The 21,604-nt window shown below is 39.1% G+C and overlaps 1 protein-coding gene across 1 annotated transcript in view; it reads right to left on the bottom strand.

Moving 5' to 3' along the window:
* Nucleotides 1-21,604, bottom strand: part of PDE2A (phosphodiesterase 2A) — a 1,720,394-nt gene that overhangs the window by 656,282 nt on the left and 1,042,508 nt on the right. The window lies entirely within an intron of this gene.

Genomic DNA, 21,604 nt, shown 5'->3' with positions numbered 1-21,604 from the left:
ACATGTATATATATATATATATATATCGTTTTCGATTTAGTTGACATTAATATAGAAAGCATGGAAAGCAAATACATTTGTCAAAATATTATCATCTGCAAAGAAATTGTAAATATAACATGAATGCAAAAGAAAGGCTTCCTTACATATGTATCCCAGACACACATGTGAAGAACATGTCCCACTGTGTAACAGAGTGCACACTGCAATGGCATCTGCCACTGTTCAGTAGACGTAAGCAAGGATACGGACTTAACCACACCTGACACTCCCACCATACACTAATGCAGCTGAACTATCTCTAAACAGTGTGGTCACTCAAGTGGATCCCTCTTTAGCAGGTAAACTAATGCAGTGCCCTTTGTAGTAAAGGGTACAAAACTGAAATGTTTATGAATCACTTTTTCCCATGGCTGCAGAGCATTGTTCATGGTGACACTCTGTAAGTTATAAGAGTTGTCATTGTATATCCTTCTCTTCCAAGCCCCTCGTCTACCCTGTTTCTGGTGGCTGTCTCCTCTGTACCAGGGCACACACTGTTGTGGACACTCTGTGCCTGTAGAGTGACATGTTGCACACACCCTAAATGAATATACTTAATTTCGTCACTGCTGGTGCACACAGTATGAGTTTGTGTATTGTGTGCATCTATGCACTGTTCATGAATACAGTGTAGTGTCGTCATGTATAAGAACAGTGATCACTGTTTAAAACATTGCAAGCCAAGGGAGGTAAAGCCATAAGAATACCAGTTTAATGCGTGATTTTGTCCCAAACATAAAACATTATGGGAATGTTTTTGCATTCATGTAATGAACCTTTTGGCCACATGGTGGCAGTGGACAAGTTTAAAAAAGATGAAATGGTGAGTGAATGTTTAATCTGATAAGTTCCTGTTTTATGTTTAGAACAAAACAACTCATTTAACTAGTGTTCTGGTGGCTTTACCTTGCTTCGCTGGTGATTTTTTTATGCATGATAATTTTCTATTCTCCTGTTTGGACCAATATTTGGTTACTGATCAATGTTTATTAATGAGATTAAAGCTATGTGAATCCTATGCATAGTGCATGCAGTTACCTTATGTAACTGCACACTGCATTTATAAAATCACGTCCCTTTCTGCAGGATATATCTGCGTTCCATATGGTATGCAAGTAACTGAAGTAAGCTTGTTCTGAACATGCTGTGCTCTGGTATGTTATGAAAAGAGTCGGAGAATGTCCCACAGCACTGATCTAACTTAGTGGAACTTGGTTCTTTAACGTTTAATGCAAATATGGCTTGTTGTACATTTAAATTGCCTTCATAGAGAAGTCGTATGCATTCTTCAAAGCTACAAATGTTGAGTTATTTTGTTGGTTCTTTATATGACTACTTAGGCAGACCACACACTATCTTTGTTGGTAATTTCTAAATAGACTCTAGCGTGTATATTTGATTATGTTCACAAAGTCTCAGGAACTGCATGCAGCATTCCAGAGTGGCACTCATCAATTTTATCTTTCACTAACTAGGGCTTCGTACTTAGTACTAATGATCATACATCTCAACCTCTCAGCACAAGCAAACTGGAAACAGCCAGAAATAATGGGGGGACAAATACCCAAAAATAGGGACAGTTTTTAAATATTGCTTTTATAAACTTAGAAAGTTGCTAGAATCACAGGTTTTTAATTATCATGCATATACTGAGCTATTTGCAAAATCTATGTACAACCAAATTGATAGTTGTATAGAGCGAACTGTGCCCACTCATAATAAGAATAAGACAAAGTGAAAAGTCAAGCCACCCTGGTGGAATCACACTGTCACAGTATCAATCGGTTAAACGACAAAAGAAAAAAAATCTTAGCCAAGCATAGGAGGAACAAAGCTATACATACTAAAAGCCTCCTGACCAATCTAAACTGGCAGCTAAGAAATTAATTAATACTTCAGAGGCTACATTTGAAGAAAAAAACATAGCTTCTCATGCAAAGGACAACCACAAAGCTTTCTATAGCTATGTCTGTAACTTCATGGGAAATACACAACAATAATCAGAGATTATTGTGAATGGCATCACCCATACTGAACCGCAGGCCATTGCCAACCTTTTTGCTGACAGGTTCATCTCAAATTACATCCTCCACTCCTCCCTCATATAGTCCAATGGAAATACCACATACCCCAGTCTCCCCAACCATTACTAAGGAACAGGTCAACAATGCACTTTCCAAGGCCAAAACCACTGCGTCAATGGGCCCCAATAACATCCCGGGATGCTTGTTAAATAGCATGAAACATGACCTCTCTAGTCCACTTGAATCACTTTTCAACTGGAGCCTATAGCCAAGGTTTGTGCTCAAGGAATGGAAGATGGCTTCAGTCATTGCCCCTGCATAATGGAGGTCCAATCATTGATCCAAGTAACTACAGGCTTTAAGTCTGACCAGCCTCATATGAAAAATTATGGAAAGAATCATCACGGACATGATAAATGAGGATATAGGTAACCTGCAAATGCTGGTCCCATCACAGTTCAGCTTTGTTAAAGGAAGGTCATGCCTATTAAATCTAATGGACTTTTTTGAGAGGGTCACCAAAGTATTGGATGAAGGCAAGACTGTGGCTTACCTCAGCCTGGCTAAGGCTTTCGATACAATATGCCATTCAGGCATTATAGACAAGCTCACTAATTTTGGTATACACCTGTTTATCACCTGCTGGATGGCCAACTGGCTCTGATAGGACCCACTTCCTCCAGTCACTGCTGGAGTCCCCCAGGGCTCGGTACTAGGTCAGCTCCTTTTTGGCACCCGTTTATTTAAAATGGAAGCAAATGCTGAAGGGTTATGGCTGACTAAGTTTGAAAACTGCAAGCTGGGTGTTATCATCAACTCTCCTGTAGATACTAGCATTCTTCAATAAGGCCTATCTCTGACTAATAAATGGTGCTAAATCCATGGTCTTAAACTCAAAGAAATGCATAATTGTACCCTTTGGGAAGTCAACTATCCCAGCTAATTACCATGTTGATAATATGCTCCTAAGAGTCAACCCAGTTGTCAGGGATCTGAGCACTCACATAGTCAGTAGCTTTACATTCGACCACCATGTGGTCACAGTGACGAGGAAATCCTTTTATGTCATGCAACTTATAAGTAAGCGCATGACACCCAAGTCCAAAGAGGTCATTATCCCACTGTGCTCTGTTCTTATCAGACTAACCATAGAGTATAATGCTCCTTCAGTATGTACCTGACCAGACATATGCATCACCTAGAGTGACCTCAGAGGTTCCTTACAAAACGAATACAAGGCATAACAAACCTGCCTTATGCAAAGCACCTTAAAACCCTTTCCCTCTACTCAGTCTCCTATAGATTGCTGAAGGGTGATCTGTGCCTGGCTTACAAGGCATCTGCAAAGTCCACACTTATGAATCTCAAGCATATTCATAAGTCAAACAGTACCAGAAATACAAGACCTAGGGACTTGAATTTTATCTGTGACTTAAATAGAACATGTTGGAGAGAAAGATGTGTGCCCCAGAGACTGCTTCTCTTATGCAGTAGACTTCCCATCCATTTGAAGCTGAGTTCATCTATTACCCAGTTTAAGTGCAGCCTAATCCAGTGGGTGGGGAATACAAAATATACACTGGGCCTGTTACCCATGTCCCTTATGGACAGAGGTAGTTAATAAATGCCTAGCTCTCAATGTCCTATTGGGATACAGGGCATCATTGTTCTTTTGTGAAAACTGGCTAGCCTTAGAAAGGCCCTGTGGGTCATTGGCCTAGTATCAATCTATTAACCTATGAAAGAAAACAGATTTCAATGAGAATTGATCCAGTACAGACCCCTGAATTACTCCACTAATAGCTAGTCTATTAGATGACAAGGTACCACTAGCATTCACTCTGTGTGTTCAATCCAAGAGACAATGTTCATTGAGTGATGTAGGGGTTAACATTTAAGCTGGTAAAGTTAATGATAATGTCCTCATGTGGAATTCTATCAAACACCTTAACAAGGTTGAGATAAGCAAGATGGGTCCATGACCTTTACTCCACGGGAAGAAAAAGCACAGCGTCTCAATTCGAGTGGCTGAAGATGAAAATACCACAATGAATACAATGTCTCTAAATGTATCCACATAAATCCACAAAATTCCGAGGCCAATAAACGCTCCAAATGTAGTGTTTATTACAGAACAAACAACCTGCGTCGACCTAGGTTTCGTCAGTAACCACTGACTTCTTCAGAACACAAGTTGTGCAATACAAGAAAGCCGCTTAAATACTGCGCACAATTATTTAATTAATTAATACAACAATGATTAAAAACCCAAACTGCATAATCGTTGTGTCAGTGAATTGACCTTCCCATCCTATATGTATAAATATACACACTTGAACCTACGTGCAAATGTGTTATTAATATGCATCAAAACTAGATCAAAACTAGATACATCATTTGCGTCAAAAATATATAATATGAAATAATATGTGATTTAAAAACATATAGTTTAAAAACAGTTGGAATATGACACCAATAATAAAAATGTATATAGATAATTAATGTAATATATTATATAGTGACTACTTTCTAATAAACTCCCTATTATTTGATTTATGTTGATGTATGTAAATATAAAACCAATGACCTTAGCTACACCCTCAAAAAGTCAACAAATTAAGCAGGCAAGATCTAAACTTTACAAAGTGAAACTGACAAAGGTTAAGGGAGGTGAGTTACAGATTTCATTGTTAATAAAACTGATTAAGATACACTCCATTAATTTACAGATAATACTACTGAGGCTAATGGGATGATACTTTCCAGTCACTTGCAGAGCCACTTTATGCAGAGGCACCACAACTGCTTTTTTCCAAAACCTAAGCACATCATGGGGGTTGTCATAATAGTTACAGTGTTTACCTCACAGGCACAAGATGCAGGGTTTGATTTTTGGAGTTGGGGTTGGTATAATGGCTGAGGTGTTTATTTCACAGATACAAAGTACAGAGTTTGATTCTCACCTTTGAAAAGAAAATTGTCTAGGCTTAAAATTGTCCGCAAAGGCAGCTAGCCTAGTACTTAAATATATAGATAGAAATATATATATGAACCCTGAAGAGAGACAGAGATTAAAGATCTTAAAATGAGGTTCAACAATGATGTACATTGTACTAACAACAAGGAAGCATGGTATACTGCCATGGCCCATGGAGCAATTATTTTGAGTTTGGGTAATATTGTAGACTTCAAGATCTGATCTGCATCAATTATCGAAGGATCATTATTTAAGTATTCCAAGAAAGGAACATGGAGATGAATGGAAAAGGAAAACATTAGCTAAATATATCTGCCAGGACATCAGCTATGGCTTTGTTATCCGAAAAGATGGATTCACTCAGTTCCTTCTCAGGACAGTATTGGGCATTATCTCTAAAATTCCTAATATAGCTGACAAAGTTAGTATTAGGCCTTATTTTGCAAATAGCATAATTCAGAATACTGCAGACATGCTTATAAACTTCCTTTCCATTTGGGGATAGAAATAATTTTATGTAAACCTTATTATTTTTCTCTGCTATTATAAAACTTGTTTATCTTGGAATTCTAACATACGGTTTGAGACAGTATTATAAGGTTGGAGAACTCTCTCAGTGTAGTTGAATTTTTGGTCTAGCTGTTATTTTTCTGATGACAGTCTGGTAGTCAGAGCTGAGCAAGGAGCACATTGAACTAACTGGTGTGCAGGTAGCAACGTTTTAAAGACAAGATCAAGTATATTATTTTGTGTACTAGTTGGCATAATATTTAAGGTCTTCACCTCCCATGAAAAAGGTGCAAGGTTTGATCCTGACCTCCAGCCAATGCCTAGATGGAGTTTGCATCTCCTCCCTTTGTCTCTGTAGGTTCTTTCCATCTCCTAAAAACATGCTGAGTGTTTCCATCTCAAACTCACCAATGAATGGAGCTGTGAGCAGCAGCACAGACTCTACATCATATCCTATACAGAGAAATGTTGCATAGACCCACTGGTTTGGGGATCTACTGTGGTCAGCAGTATCTTCAAGATAGGAGAACACAAATTACAGACTGCATGCCATGGTAGGGCTAGCCACTTGATGGTGTAAAATAATGGCTATAGGTAATTCAGTCATGTTGACAAAAGTTATCAAATGGGCATGGGTAGTTAATTGTGATCAGTGGGTTGAGGACTGACCTACTCCAACCTACACCAGGGATCCATGATAATGGTGGGAGGGGTATATTTGCCCCTATTGGCCAGTGTGTGCCCGCCATTAAGCCCAGCAGCCCTGGGTCAATAAGCTACTGGCCAGCCGGTGTCCAGTTGCCTGGGTTATCTGGGATAGTTCTATTGAGTGAAAGCTGCACATAAAACCAATCAACCTGCCAAACCTGAACTAAGAATGGTTACACTCAGTGTAGGTTCACTGATGGCACTGGGGTAGAATCAATGATTGCAAAATCATTCCCAGTGAAACAGCAGGCCAACAGCATACACGACTGGTTGCCAAAATAAGTTGCAAGCAATGGTCGGAGAATGCTCTAAGGTCAACAGAGACCAGGCTGAAGACCTGGAAGTTGACCAGAGAGAAAGCACAAGCCAAAGTAGCTCACAAGAAGAGGAGGGAATAGGCGGAGTGGAAGAAGAATGGCAGTGCCTCAAAACAGGATGTATGAGGACTACATCACAGATATGTGGCTGAGCCAGGTATGAACATAAGGTACATATGGAAAGCTGGTGCTGGAATGCAGAAGTACAGGAAGGCATCAAAAGAAAGAAAGAAAGCAAGCAGGAAAAAGCGGGAGATAGAAAATATGGAGCAGGCTAGGAAGGAATACTGGTTGGCTAACAAATGACATAAGAAAGGAGGTGCAATAACAAAGAATAAGGCATCAGAGGCATCAGAGGCACTCCAGCAGCTACTGGAAAGTAAGGCAGCAGATGGAAAAAGGAACTACTAGGCTGCAAGGCAAAAACAGAAAGATAAAGAAGATAGTCAGACACCATTCATAAGGGATGCCAGCAACAACCTGCCCACCAGTCTACAGGACATCAAAGGCTGATGGAAGGAGCATTTCCAGCAGCGTCTGAATGATGAAAGCCAAACAGAAGCTGTAATGCTCAGAAAAAGCCTACAATCACACAAGAGCAGCCCACCCTAGAAGAAGTAAGAATAGTACTAAGGAAAATGAAGTCAGAGAAAGCAGCAGGCTCAGATGAGGTCACAGTAGATATGATTAAGATGCTGGGTGAAATAGGGGAGAAATGGCTCCTGAGGGTACTCATAACAGTGTGGAAAGAAAGTAAAATAAGCATATGCATGCCAGTGTACATGAACAAAGGGGACGTCCACAACTGTGGGCAGTACAGAGGTATCAAACTCCTGTCACACTGCATGAAAGTTCTGGAAAGGGTGATTGATAAATGGATACGCAGAGTAGTAGAAAGTAAGATGGGAGATGAACAGTTCAGATTCAGATCAGGATGCAGCATAACTGATCTGATGTTTGCAGTGAGGCAGATAGTTGAGAAGAAGCTAGAGATGAGAAAAGAGTCTACCTGGGCATTCCTAGACTTGAAGAGAGCATATGACAAGGTCCAAAAAAAGTTGAATTGGGCATTGCTGCAGTGGTTTGAAGTCTCAGAAACATTGGTAGAATTAGTGCAGGCTATTATACAAGGATCCAATGACTCAAGTATGAACATTGTTCAGTCTCACAGAGGGATTCCCAGTGGGAGTGGATATACACCAGGGTACAGCTCTGAGCTCACTGCTGTTCATACTGGTGATGGACTACATTAGCAAACAGGTTGGAGGGAGAAGATCAACAAAGTTGTTGTATGTAGACAATGTGGCATTACAGGCAGACTGAGCAAGAAATTCAGCAAAGGATAGGGGAATGGAATGCAAAACTGAAGGCACATGGGATGGAACTGAGTACAGATAAAAGTAATGGCAGGAAATTGGGGAAATCAGAAGAAGCTAAGAATTGTGATAGAAGGGAAAATAGTGGAACAGGTTAACAGCTTCAAGTACCTGGGTGGTTGAGGAGAAGGGAAGTCTGAATGAAGAGGTCAAAGCTAGAATCAGTGGGGCTGCAACCATTTGGCATAGAGTGTCAGGTGTAGTGTATGACAGAAGAATGCCAAAGAAACTGAAAAGTAAGGTGTACAAAACAGTAGTACAACCCTTACTACTGTATGGTACAAAAACCTGGACAGTAAAGGCAGAGCAGATGAGGAAACTAGATGTGATAGAAATGATTGCCTGAGATGGGTGGTAGGATCTACACTGTGGGGCAGATGAAGAAATGAGACATAAAAGCAGAAGCCAAAGTAGCTTCAATTGCAGAAAAGATCAAAGAGGACAGATTCTGGTAGTTTGGGCACGTGCAGAAAAGCAGAAGACAATCTGGTGAAGAATATTTGGGACAGACAAGAAGAAGGTAAAAGGAAATGAGGACATCCAGAAAAGACATGGAATGACTGTATGAGAATGTCTGTGACAGTCAGTCATGAGTGTTGAAGGCAAGAGTGTAGCACTGAATCGAGAAAGATGGTGGCAGTTAACATGACACACGGACCCCATGTAGAAAATGGGAAAAAGGGGGGTTGAAGATGATGATGATAGGAATGTTGGGCACATTTATTTTTGGTTATGCAAGACTTCCTGTCGGTGGAGGGATACTTTAGATTACCCCAAAATTAACGTATTGAGATTAATAGACATAGAATTAAACCTGTTCATGTAGCTAATAGTATCTTTGGTTGGCAGTTGAAGGTGCTGTACTGTTAGTGGTGCTGTGGTAGTTGGCCTTATTAAATGAGACTGATATAACAAGGTGTTCTAAGTCAGAATCATGAAGAACTAGGTATGGTTAAATAACAAAACTGATAAAAACATATCAAGAGATAAAAACAAATACTCTTTCTCCAACCCCAGTTGCTCTGAATGACTGACAGGTGCAGTACCTTGACATTGGAGGAGTGCTGTCAGGATAGTGGAACCAGGTTTCTGTAATAACCTATACAGGAATGTGCCTGTGTGCTCGAAACACTTCCACATCAGGAAATTTATTGTTCAGATCCTATGCATTGAGCAGATCCAACTTCACATAGGCCTGATTAGAATTTGCTTAGTTGGAATGTCTAATAGACTTTGCCTAAAAAGACACTCAGGGGCAAAAAAGTCTCAGCCAATATAGTGAAGGCCATCCCAAATAAAGGACTTGCCAGACATCATCTGCCATTTGACACACATTGGATCCTCCCTAGAATGACATCAATTAAAAAGCCAGTTGTTACAATGTTAAAATCAGTTATTTCTGAATGAAGCTATGGTGTCATTCTTGAAGTTTTAGATCACCTACTAGAGAGACAGGGACTAAAGGTGTAGGTGTCTTGATTGATTTACATAAAAAAAAATATTCCTCAAGGCTGGTCAAAGAGGACAATGCACTTGAGCTACTCCATGTTTAAATTACTATAAGCAAAATCCAATACCACTTCCTTGCAAGCTATAGGTCCCCCTCTATGACCCAGGAAACCCATACCATGTATTTAAACTTATTGTAAACACTCACCATCCAGCCCAATACCATATTCATGAGTGACTTTAATTACCCCAATGTTAACTGGGAATCCTATACAACACCAAATGTACAGGCACAGAGATTCCTGGAATTTGTAAACACATACTCCCTGGACCAGATTGTCAATACACCAGCCAGAGGTGCAACCATACTGGATCTGGTCCTCACAAATATAGGAGAGTGCTGCACACCCCATAGTGTAATGTCTTCCCTGGTAAAGTCAGACCACAAAACGGTCTCCTCTGAAGTAAAAATAAAACCTGGACCCCCAGCTAACCCTGGAATATTTAGGAACTACTCTAAGGCTAAGTTCCTGCTATTAGGTGCTAACATGCCTATGCAGAACTGTTCACAGAAACCCTATACAAGCATGAGCTGCATAGAGGAAGCTATACCCACTAGGAAGAAGTATGGAACTAACTGAAAAAAAACAAGCCACCCTGGTGGAATCACAAATTCAATAGGCTTTATAACAGAAAGAAGATAATCATGGCAAACTTTAGGAGGTGCAGCACCTAGCAGGATAAAAGTACTGTCAACAAATTAAACAAACAACTCAGAGGGCAAATAAAGTATACCAAAGCTAAATCTGAGGTGAATTTGGCCTCCCAGGACAAGTATATCCACAAGGCATTCTTTAGCTATGTACACAAACTCAAAGGCAATACACAGTTGTGTGCAGAGCTCATAGCAAATGTAGCCACCTATACTGTGCCAGAAGATACATCAAACCAACTGGGCGACAAATTCAGCTCCAACTTTTCCCCTCTCCCCCTCTCAATCTTCCCTCAGGAAATGCCATCAAATCTTACTCCCTCTGCTATCACTAGGGAACAAGTCCTTAATATTCTCTCTCTCTAAGGTCAAGAACACCCTATGGTTAGTTTGTTTGAGACACTGTGTGTTAATGAAATCTGTGAATTTAGGTGTGGATTGGACTACAATACACCAGGAAATTTAACATCTAATAAAGTGTTGCTTTTTGAAGAAATCTTGGCCAACAGAGACATTAGAATCATGAAACCGGACAAGGGTGGGGGACTGGTAATAATGGATGTTAATGATTATACTGCTAGGTTGTTTGAACTGTTATATAGTGACACCTACACAGAAGTCTCCCATAATGAACTCAACATTGCTTACAGACATGTTGATTTAACACTTGTTGGGTTGTTGAATGGGCAGATTACTATAGAAGAACACAAATTTTTGGAGACACCACATCCACAGATCCCAACAATTTTTGGGATCCCAAAAATTCATAAATCCATCAGCAGCCCCCTTACTCCCAATAGTGGATGCAAAAGCATCAAAAACATTTAGTATTGCTAAATTTGTGGATTTTAAAGTCAAACGTGCTAGAGAACAGGACAATGTTGCTGAGATATTCTTTGGACTTTCTTGGGAAAGTTAGACAGAAATGTTTGATGACAACTTACTAATGGTAACTATAGATATTTGTGACTTGTTTTCGGTCATCCCAAATGAACAAGGGATTGACTGGTTTTGTGACTATTTAGTCAAAAACACAAATATGGACCATAATACTGTTTCAACTTTGAGGGGGGTGCCTAGAATTTGTGTTAGAGAACAACTTTGTGAGTTTTGAGGGGCATCTATTTAAGCAGAGGCAGGGAGTAGCAATGGGTGCATGCCATGCCCCTGTCTTTGCTAACATAGTGCTAGCCAAGTGGAAGGATCTTTTTGTCTTTAATTCACCTTTTAAAGACTGTTTGGTGCTTTATGGACAATTTTTAGATGATGTGGTGCTATTTTGGAAAGATAGGGAGGATAGACTAAATTCTTTCAATATATTAATGAAACCACACATTTTATGAGAATTACTATGTGTATGGACAGAGATGTACTTCATTACTTGGATGTCACCATTAGAAAGTACTATAATAACAAGGTTTTTACATCACATCTGTATAGGAAGCCTACTTATTCTAATTCCTTACTGCACTATAACAGTTGTCACCCTACACATCAAAACAGAGCCTTAGTTAAAGGCAAATTTGTAAGATTGGCCAGAATGGTTTCTGTACTGGAGGATATTCTCCAGGAATGTGAGATTTTGGAAAGCAAGTTAACTAGAAGGGAGTATCCGAAGGAGATGGTGGTTAACATAATGTGTGAGGTTCAGACAAAAATGAATGAAGGGGTGTTCCACATGTTGCTGGACAACACCACTGCCATCTTACAAACACTTGGGCAAGGGAATAGAGAGAGTTATGGTAGTGCATTGGTATTACCATACAGCATTGACTATTATGACATTTGTAACATTGTCAAGAAATATTGGGAAATATTTAGAATGGACCCTGAGTTACTTTCCATGTTTGGAGAAAAAACGGCGATTGTATACAAAAAGGACATTTAATTTAAGGGTATGTTGGAGAGTAGCTGTGGTGGAAGGGTTAATGGAGGATCCTCTAAATGTGGAAGATGTGCCCAATGTCAATATATTGTTCACCAAGACAGGATTACAATTGTAAACTTTGGTATTATAAAACCCCCCAAAAATATTTTTGCTATTCTAAAGGAGGAGTATATGTTGCAGTATGTCAGGCATGTGGCAGTCACTTATGTGGGCAAAACAAAGAGATCATTTAGGGCTAAAATTTATGAGCATGTCTATGAAATTAAACATCATAATGAAAAGAATGCCCTATATAGACATATTAGAGAGAACCCAACACATGCCTTTAAATTCTGTGCCATAGATCACGTAGACGTAGGACCTAGGGGTGGGCCAAGTGACAAATTTTTAGAATTTAAAGAGTTAAAATGACAAATTAAACTTAACTCTGATGAAAATCCTGCACTTAATGACAGGTTGTCATTATGTTCCTATTTACAATTAAAAGCAGATATTTTTTATGAGCTTTATGACCTTATTTGTAATATTTAATATGTTTTGTGAGTTTGTATTAGACTGTTGCATGATTGTAATATGCCTTTTAGGATGTGCTGAATTTCTGTGTGTTTTTAACAAATGGGTGGTACTGGAATGTATTAATTAAGGAAGGGGTGGAGAATTGGGTATATAGTGTGTGTCTGTGCACTTTATTTTTATTCTGAAGAAGTCTGAAACTAGTAAGATGAAAGAATTGTGAATAAACTGGAAATATGCTTAGTACCTGGTGTGACCGGCTTGTCTTTTCACTTCTCTTGTTTTTATTGAGTTCCTGTGTGTGTTTATTTACTAGTTTGTGCTTTATGGAGAGTGAGGAGCAGTTGGTGGGCATCTTGGTTCCTGATATTAAATGGATGATGGAGTCAATAGCCACATTATCTGGGCTGTTGCTGTGCTTACCCAGAAGGTGCAGAGAATACATGTTGATATGAACTCAAGGAGGGACAATATTGGTGAATCTCTAAGTCAGGAGCAATCTTTCATTACCCCTGAACAGAGGAACTACAATACCGGCACTATTGAGAATTGTGCAACTATTTCTTTAAATGTAACAACTGGACCTGCAGGTTCTGAGAGGCAGGAAGTTACTAATACCTCCAACAATGTGAATCTGGCATTTTCTGTTGAGCAATGGCTTAGAGGGGATATGAACTGGTCAAGTGGGAGTTCCATTCAACAAAAGACAACGGGACATTAGATTCACAAATTAATCGTTTTAAGGAATTAATCTACATGTACAAGAAAATTCAACTCAAAAATGTTTATTTGGGTGAGTGTTTGAGACGTGAACAAATCTCTAAGGGGTTACGAATGCGGAAATATCCCACAGGACTATCTAATGACTTGCCTTTGTACTGTGAGCTTATTCAATTGTTCAATAGACAAGGCTGTGACTTATTGAATGTTTTGATAACTGATAACAACAGACAATTACAAATGTTAGATGGTGAAATAGTGAAATTGAACTACAGCATTAAAAATTATTTTTATTTGAACAAAAACTAGGGAATTTAACAATGTTTTTAGTGATGTTGAAAAAAGTTTGAAGGATATTAAGAGCAGGAAGGACAAAAAACTTATGAGTGACAAGTTAGATTATGAAAGTGGAATGGCATACCCTACCCCCCCCCCCCCCCCCAAGAGGGCAGTCTAGGACAGGGCAAGACAGGCTTGAAATTAACATTGGGAATGTTTATAACCAATTGGAAAATGACCTAGAAGAGACTGACCTTTTAGGAGCCCCATTTAAGGAGATCCCAACGACTCTTGAACCAACAGAAGGGGAACCAAGGGAACTGGGACCACCAACAGTATGTGGCGCAGGGTTAGCAGAGAGAGAGGGGGAAGAGAGACAGAGGGGGGAGACAAATTTCCAGTATTACAGATAGTACCTGACAATGACAAAGAGATTAGAGAGAACAATGAGGTTACCATTATAAAGAATACTAGTGAGGATTTTAACATCTACAATTTAAGTCATATTAGTATTAGTTCTGAGTGGGCTGACTTGTTCGAGAAGGGAATGAATTTTGTTCCAGCAAGAAGGGCTAATATAGTGGAAACAATCCTACAAGTGAAAATTTTTAGTAGGAAAATGAATTTGGCTATACAATTTCAAAATGGGGATAATACTAGAGGATCCTTGATGTTATTGAAAATACCTAGTACCTATATCCCCCCTCAACACCCTATGGTTAGTTTCTTTGAGACTCTATGTGTTAAGAAAATCTGTGATTTTAGGCACAGATTGGACTGCAATACACCAGGAAATTTAACATCTAATAAAGTTTTGCTTTTTGAAGAAATCTTAGCCAACAGAGACATTAGAATCATGAAACCGGACAAGGGTGGGGAACTGGCGATAATGGATGTTAATGATTATACTACTACGATGTTTGAACTGTTATATAGTGACACCTACACAGAAGTCTCCCATAATGAACTCAATATTTCTTACAGAAATGTTGATTTAACACTTGTTGAGTTGTTGAATGGGCAGATTACTATAGAAGAACACACATTTTTGGAGACACCACATCCACAGATCCCAACAATTTTTGGGATCCCAAAAATTCATAAATCCATCACCAGCCACCCTACACCCAACAGTGGATGCAAAAGCATCAAAAATATTTAGTATCGCTAAATTTGTGGATTTTAAAGTCAACCGTGCTAGAGAACAAGGCAACGTTGCTGATAGATTCTTGGGACTTTCTTGGGAAAGTTAGACAAGAAATGCCTGATGACAACTTACTAATTGTAACTATAGATATTTGTGACTTGTTTTTGGTCATCCCACATGAACAAGGGATTGAATGGTTTTGTGACTATTTAGTCAAAAACACAAATATGGACCGTAATACTGTTTCAACGTTGAGGGCGTGCCTAGAACATGTGTTAGTGAACAACTTTGTGAGTTTTGAGGGGCATCTATTTAAGCAGAGGCAGGGGGTAGCAATGGGTGCATGCTGTGCCCCTGTCTTTGCTAACATAGTGCTAGCCCAGTGGGAGGATTTTTTTGTCTTTAATTCACCTTTTAAAGACTGTTTGGTGTTTTATAGCCGATTTTTAGATGATGTGGTGCTATTTTGGAAAGATAGTGAGGCTAGGCTGAATTAATTCTTTCAATATATTAATGAAACCACACATTTTATGAGAATTATTATGTGTATGGACAGAGATGTACTTCATTACTTGTATGTCACCATTAAAAAGGAATATAATAACAAGGTTTTTACATCACATCTGTATAGGAAGCCTACTTATTCTAATTCCTTACTGCACTATAACAGTTGGCACCCTACACATCAAAATAGAGCCTTGGTTAAAAGCCAATTTGTAAGATTGGCCAGAATGGTTTCTGTACTGGGGGATTTTCTCCAGGAATGTGTGATTTTGGAAGGTATGTTAACCAAAGGGAGTACCCAAAGGAGATGGTGATTAACATACTGTGTGAGGTTCAGATGAAAATGAATGAATGGGGTCTACCACGTGTTGCTGGACAACAGTACTGCCACCTTACAAACATTTGAGCAAGGGAATAGAGAGAGTTATGGTAGCGCATTGGTATTACCATACTGCATTGACTATTACGACATTTGTAACATTGTCAAGAAATATTCGAGAATATTTAGAATGGACCCTGAGTTACTTTACTTGTTTGGAGAAAAAAATGGTGATTGTATACAAAAAGGACGTTTCATTTAAGGGGATGTTGGAGAGTAGCCATGGCGGAAGGGTTAATGGAGGATGCTTTAAATGTGGGAGATGTGCCCAATGCCAATATATAGTTCACCAAGACAGGATTACAATTGTGAATGTTGGTATTATAAAACCCCCCAAAAAATATTTTTGCTATTCTAAAGGAGTAGTATATGTTACAGTATGCCAGGCATGTGGCAGTCACTATGTGAGCAAGGCAAAGAGAGCATTTAGGGCTCGTATTTATGAGCATGTCTATGAAATTAAACATCATAATGAAAAGAATGCCCTATATAGACATATTAGAGAGAGCCCAACACATGCCTTTAAATTCTGTGCCATAGATCACGTAGACTTAGGACCTAGGGGTGGCCAAGTGACGAATTTTTAGAATTTAAAGAGTTAAAATGGCAAATTAAACTTAACTCTGATGAAAATCCTGGACTTAATGACAGGTTGTCATTAAGTTCCTATTTAAAATTAAAAGCAGCATATTTATATGAGTTTTATGACCTTATTTGTAATATTTAATATGTTTTGTGAGTTTGTATTAGACTGTTACATGATTGTAATATGCCTTTTAGGATGTGTTGAATTTCTGTGTGTTTTTAACAAATGGGTGGTACTGAAATGCATTAATTAAGGAAGGGGTGGAGAATTAGGTATATAGTGTGTGTTTGTGCACTTTATTTTTATTCTGAAGAAGTCTGAAACTAGTAAGACGAAAGAATTGTGAATAAACTGGAAATACGCTTAGTACCTGGTGTGACCGGCTTGTCTTTTCACTTCTCTTGTATTTATGCCTTCTAAATAGCATGAAACATGACTTATCAGGCCATCTGGAATTACTGTTTAACTGTAACCTCCAAACAGGCTTTGTGCCTCATGAATGGAGAACAGCAACAGTCATCCTTCTGCACAAAGGTGGGCCATATACAGACCCTGGAAACTACAGATCTACAAGTCTCACTAGTCCTATATGTACAGCCATGGAAAGAATTACCATGGAAATGATCAGTAATGATATAGTAAACCTCCAGACACTGGACCCAACCCAGTTTGGTTTCATCAAGTGCAGGTCATGCCTGCTTAATCTTGGGGACTTCTTCTTTGAAAAGGTCACCAAAGCAATGGATGAGGGCAAAATGCTTCACACTGCCTTCTTTGACCTGGCCAAGGCATTTGACACAATACCCCACTTGGGTGTTGTTGACAAACTCAAGAGGTTAGCTACAAACCTGTATGTCACCCAGTGGATAGCCAACTGGCTCACAGACAGGACCCAGGAAGTTAAAATTGGGAGTCCACCTCTACAAAGAGATCAGTCACTAGTGGAGTTCCTCATGAATCAGTCTTTGCACCACTCCTTTTTGGCATTTACTTATCTGGAGTCAAGGCCAATGTCAATGGTCTCTGGCTGACTAAATTTGCAGATGATTGCAAATTAGGGGCTGTCATTGAATCCCACACTGATGCAAATGTTCTCCAGGGAAGGCTGACACAGGCAAACAACTAATTTCAGAGTCATGGACTAAAATTAAATGCAAAGAAATGCATAATAGTATCCTTCAGGAAGTCATCCAACCCTGGTAACTATCATATTGACAACACGTCCCTAAGAGTTCACCCATTAATCAGGGACTTGGGAGCACACATAAACAGTAATGTAGCCTTTGACTATGACATGTCTACGGTAGTGAGAAATCATTCTGTGTTGCACAACTTATAAACAAAGGTATGGCATCTAGGTCCAAGGAAGTCATTGTTCCACTGTATTTAGCATTTAGCAGACATATTGAGTACAATGCCTTCCTTTGGTATTTACCTAACCAGGCATATCGAACAAATGGAATGTCCACAGAGGTTCCTCGCTAAAATAATATCACAGCATAAGTAAAATGTCCTGTGGAGACCACCTCAAGCCCTATCCCTGTATTTTTTTCTCATACAGGCTGTTGAGGAAAGATCTATGCCTGGCATTGTCAGACCCCACTCTGATGGACCTCCTGCATATCAGCAAAACAAACAGCACCAGAATTACTCATTCAAAAGACTTAAACCTTGCCTGTGATACAAATAGGACCTACTGCAGAGACAAGTATATATCCCAGAGACTAGTCTGTCTCTGGAACAGACTCCCCATCCATGTGAAGCAGAGTTCCTCCCTAACCCAATTCAAGTGAAACTTGGACAATTGGAAGGGGAACAGGAAATGTATCTTTTGCTTGGCACCTATGTCTGTAATGGAAATAGGCTTCCTGTAAATGGTTCATCTCCCAGTACTCTGCTTGTAAATGTTTCATCTCCCAGGCTCCTGCTTACACTTATCAAGGATACCAGAACTTGTCAGAGATTTGGGGTGTATGGCTAGGCTTAAAAAGGCCCTTATAGTTGTTGGCCTAGTAAACACCTATGAACCTATAAGAAGGCAAGATATACTTAAGATAAGTGCCTTGCCTTCCACAGACACATATAGAGACCTTAATAATACCACTCTGAATCTTCTTCAAAATTGAGCTTCTAAGATTATTCACCCAAATGTGGTCAATGACAACAGTAAAGTCTAATTAGGAAGAAGAGAACCAAGGGCTCTCTTCACCTCACAAATCCTGGTGTTGGGGAGAGATACATGATTATGACCCTAACCTTGCACAATCTGGTGACTGAAGCATCAGTGCATCTGACTTTACAGTTACCCATTGGTGGTACCTTACCAGGTGTGGCTCCAGTCTTAGGAGTCATTATAGCTGTAATCCTGCAGCCAGTGTTACTCAATTTATGTGTGTGCGAAAGTGCATGAGTACATTTACTTGAGTGCTCATATTATGGGTGTAAGGATTTGTTAAACTGGGTCTTGGAGACTTAGGCAATGATTTCTTAACAACCTTAGCATAAATTGGCACATTATTTGGTGGTTGTGATGCAGTAGAAAGCTGTTGACTCACGTGTATTAAGCAAGAGTTTAGTCTCCAAACTGAGCCAATTATCTGTACATCTTATAAACTATATGCGTGAAAGACAAGAGTAGAACATTGTCGGTAAGCATGAGGCAGTTACTACACTGTTGTTGCTTACGTTAAGCAGGCTGACAGCAGAATGAGTCATAGCAAACTGTAAAGGAATGCATGTTTAGTAAGTACATAAATTGTGAACTACCACAATGATTGACTAGAAGGAGTCCACTAGTGTCACCTAACAATTAGAAGAAATTAACAGATCACAGGGTTCAGTTACAGGCTCAGGAATCATTTAGGAGCAACAATAGGCACACACACACACACACACACACACACACACACACACACACACACACACACACACACACACACACACACACACACACATTCCTAGCCAACTACAAACAAATACAAATTTACAATAATGCAACTTACTATGAACCCAGATAAAGCAAGAGCAAGCTACAGACACAATCCAGTTAGCACAGTAAAGCACTGGACAAGCTCAGTTACTCTCAGATCAGCACCAAGTGCCAAGCCATATAAACCAGCTTTTTGTATACCAGTTAAATGCCTGCCTAAATGCAAAGTTCCACTCAGAAACAAAACAAACAGCAGACAAAAGCAATAGTCTTTGTAATTTTCTTTCTTCTGTTATGCCTTCTTTTAGTTTTTTTGAATGAGTGAAATATACTGCATTATGAGCTGTGAGCAAAATAATTATTGATTATGACTTCCACTTTCAACTCCTCTGCATTCTATGGTGCAAATCGTTCCCTACTACATCTAAAAGGTTGATATTTCTATACTCCCAGATTTTCCTCTCCTCTATTATTTATTTCTATTATGTTGGCTCTGCTAAGTTTTTTTTTTTTCTTTCTGATAATCCAATTGGCAGGCCTTGCACAGCTTCCTCTTGAGAACTGTGGACTGATACCCTTTATGAACTTCATATTTCTTTTAACCATTATAAAAAGTAGTATGACAGCTTTTATATTCCTCCCAGCCTGTTTGACATGATACTACTATGGCTGCTACACCCCTATTGATAACTTCTATTAAGGGTTTTGCCCTGTCTGCTAGTTCTAACCACCACCAACTTATCTTTCAGCATTTCCTTCATTTGTTCTCATGTTCCTTACGTTTGATGCCTATGCCTACAGATCTCACACACAGTGAAACATTCAATTTCATGTTTCTTTTTTTTAATTTTAGACTTGAACATTCCATGGGGATTTCCAAATGTGCATTTGCCAGGATAGCTGTTACTAATGACCAGCATGCAGTAATAACAGACAACAAAGATTTAAAAAAAATCCAACAACACAATGTATTAGGCCATCCATCATTTATGTCCTGACTGTATCTAATTTCAACAATCTGGCAGATATTAAGCTCATGTAGAATAAAAATGATCATCTACTAGAATACAGAAAAGAAAAGTCTGATGTAAGTAAACAAATGTATGCACTACACTATTTATAAACAGTATAATTTTCAGGAAGTGCAATTTCATCATTTAAATAAGACTGTTAAAGTACATTACTCTATCTTAGAAAATGGATGAAATGTATAAATTTTAATCTGTTGGAGAGCACACATTCTCTAGCAGGGTATTAATGTATGGGGAGAGCCTGGGAACAAATCCATGAATTCATGGCAGCATATTAAGCCACATTGAAGCACGGAGCAAATAAAGGCTGCAACTGTTTAGCAAGTGTAAGTTAAAAAAAGAAATAAAAGAAAACTGAATAAAGAAGATGAACAAAATAACAGCAAAAGCAGTTACAAGGAGCTGCTTTTTTACTTTCTCCCTCACTATCCACTGCACTTAAAAGAATGTGTAGTAAATGTGGGGAAAATAATGTAGCAAAATTCAGACGTGTGTGTGTGTGTGTGTGTGTGTGTGTGTGCGTGTGTGAGCAACAGAGTGAGAATGAAACTGTGTGAACTCTTTTGCTTAAGAATTCTGCACAAAGCCATCAATGATGGGATGACACAGACTTATAATTCCCTTAAAAAGTTAAAGGAGGAAGATGTTTTGCATCAGCATGCTTTTTATAAACAATAAGTATGAAACCATAATATCTGTTCTTATTGGCTACCATTCTCTGTCATTTACCAGAATGTCACACATTTTTTTTAAGTAACATGGCACAGATATGGGACAAAATCAGGGACATTTTACAAAATCAGGCAAAGTTGAGAAATACGTGGGTGAGATGCATTGCTTAGGTTCATAGGTGAGTACTAGGCTAGCTGCCTTGTGGGGCATTTTAAGCCTAGTCAATTTCCCTCAAAGGTGAGATTTGAAGTCTGTACTCTGCATCTGTAAAGTAAACATCTCATCCATTATGCCAACCCACAAGCCCAAGAAAGAACAGTTTGGACCTATAAGTATTCTACCACAGTATCATGCTGTGAACACTATGTGTATTTCTTTAATTCATTTTAACACTATGAGACATCTGATGTATAGCTAGTCAAGAAAGTGGCTGTGTCTGCTGAATACATTTGCTTGTGTGTGTTTGTGTATGTGTGAGTGAGTCTGTGCCTCTGCATGTGTGTGTGTGTGTGTGTGTGTGTTCGCATGTGTTTGAATGTCCTTGTGCATCTGAGTTTCTGCTTATGTATGAAAGACTAACTCTGCATTTGTAGGTTCATGGGTTGGTACTATTTGTCCTTGTGGGTCATTTTAAGCCTAGCCAAATGTCCCAACCCATTTGGTGCTTTGATTACCTTTTATGGACTAGATTCATATTTGCTACTGTTTGTGTACACATATGAAACTCAGTTCGAGCCAGATCATGGTCAAATGGGGCACTATGCAGAGTAATGTATCAGCAGACCCCCACAGCACCCCCCCCCCCGACAGCATCCCCCAACCATTCTGGGGTCCCATTACT

This window comes from Protopterus annectens, chromosome 5.part1 (genome assembly GCF_019279795.1).
Source record: "Protopterus annectens isolate FY-2018-M chromosome 5.part1, PAN1.0, whole genome shotgun sequence".
Taxonomy (NCBI): Eukaryota; Metazoa; Chordata; order Ceratodontiformes; family Protopteridae; genus Protopterus; species Protopterus annectens.
The sequence above is the reverse complement of the archived record's forward strand: the minus strand, read 5'-3'. Positions and strand labels throughout refer to the sequence as shown.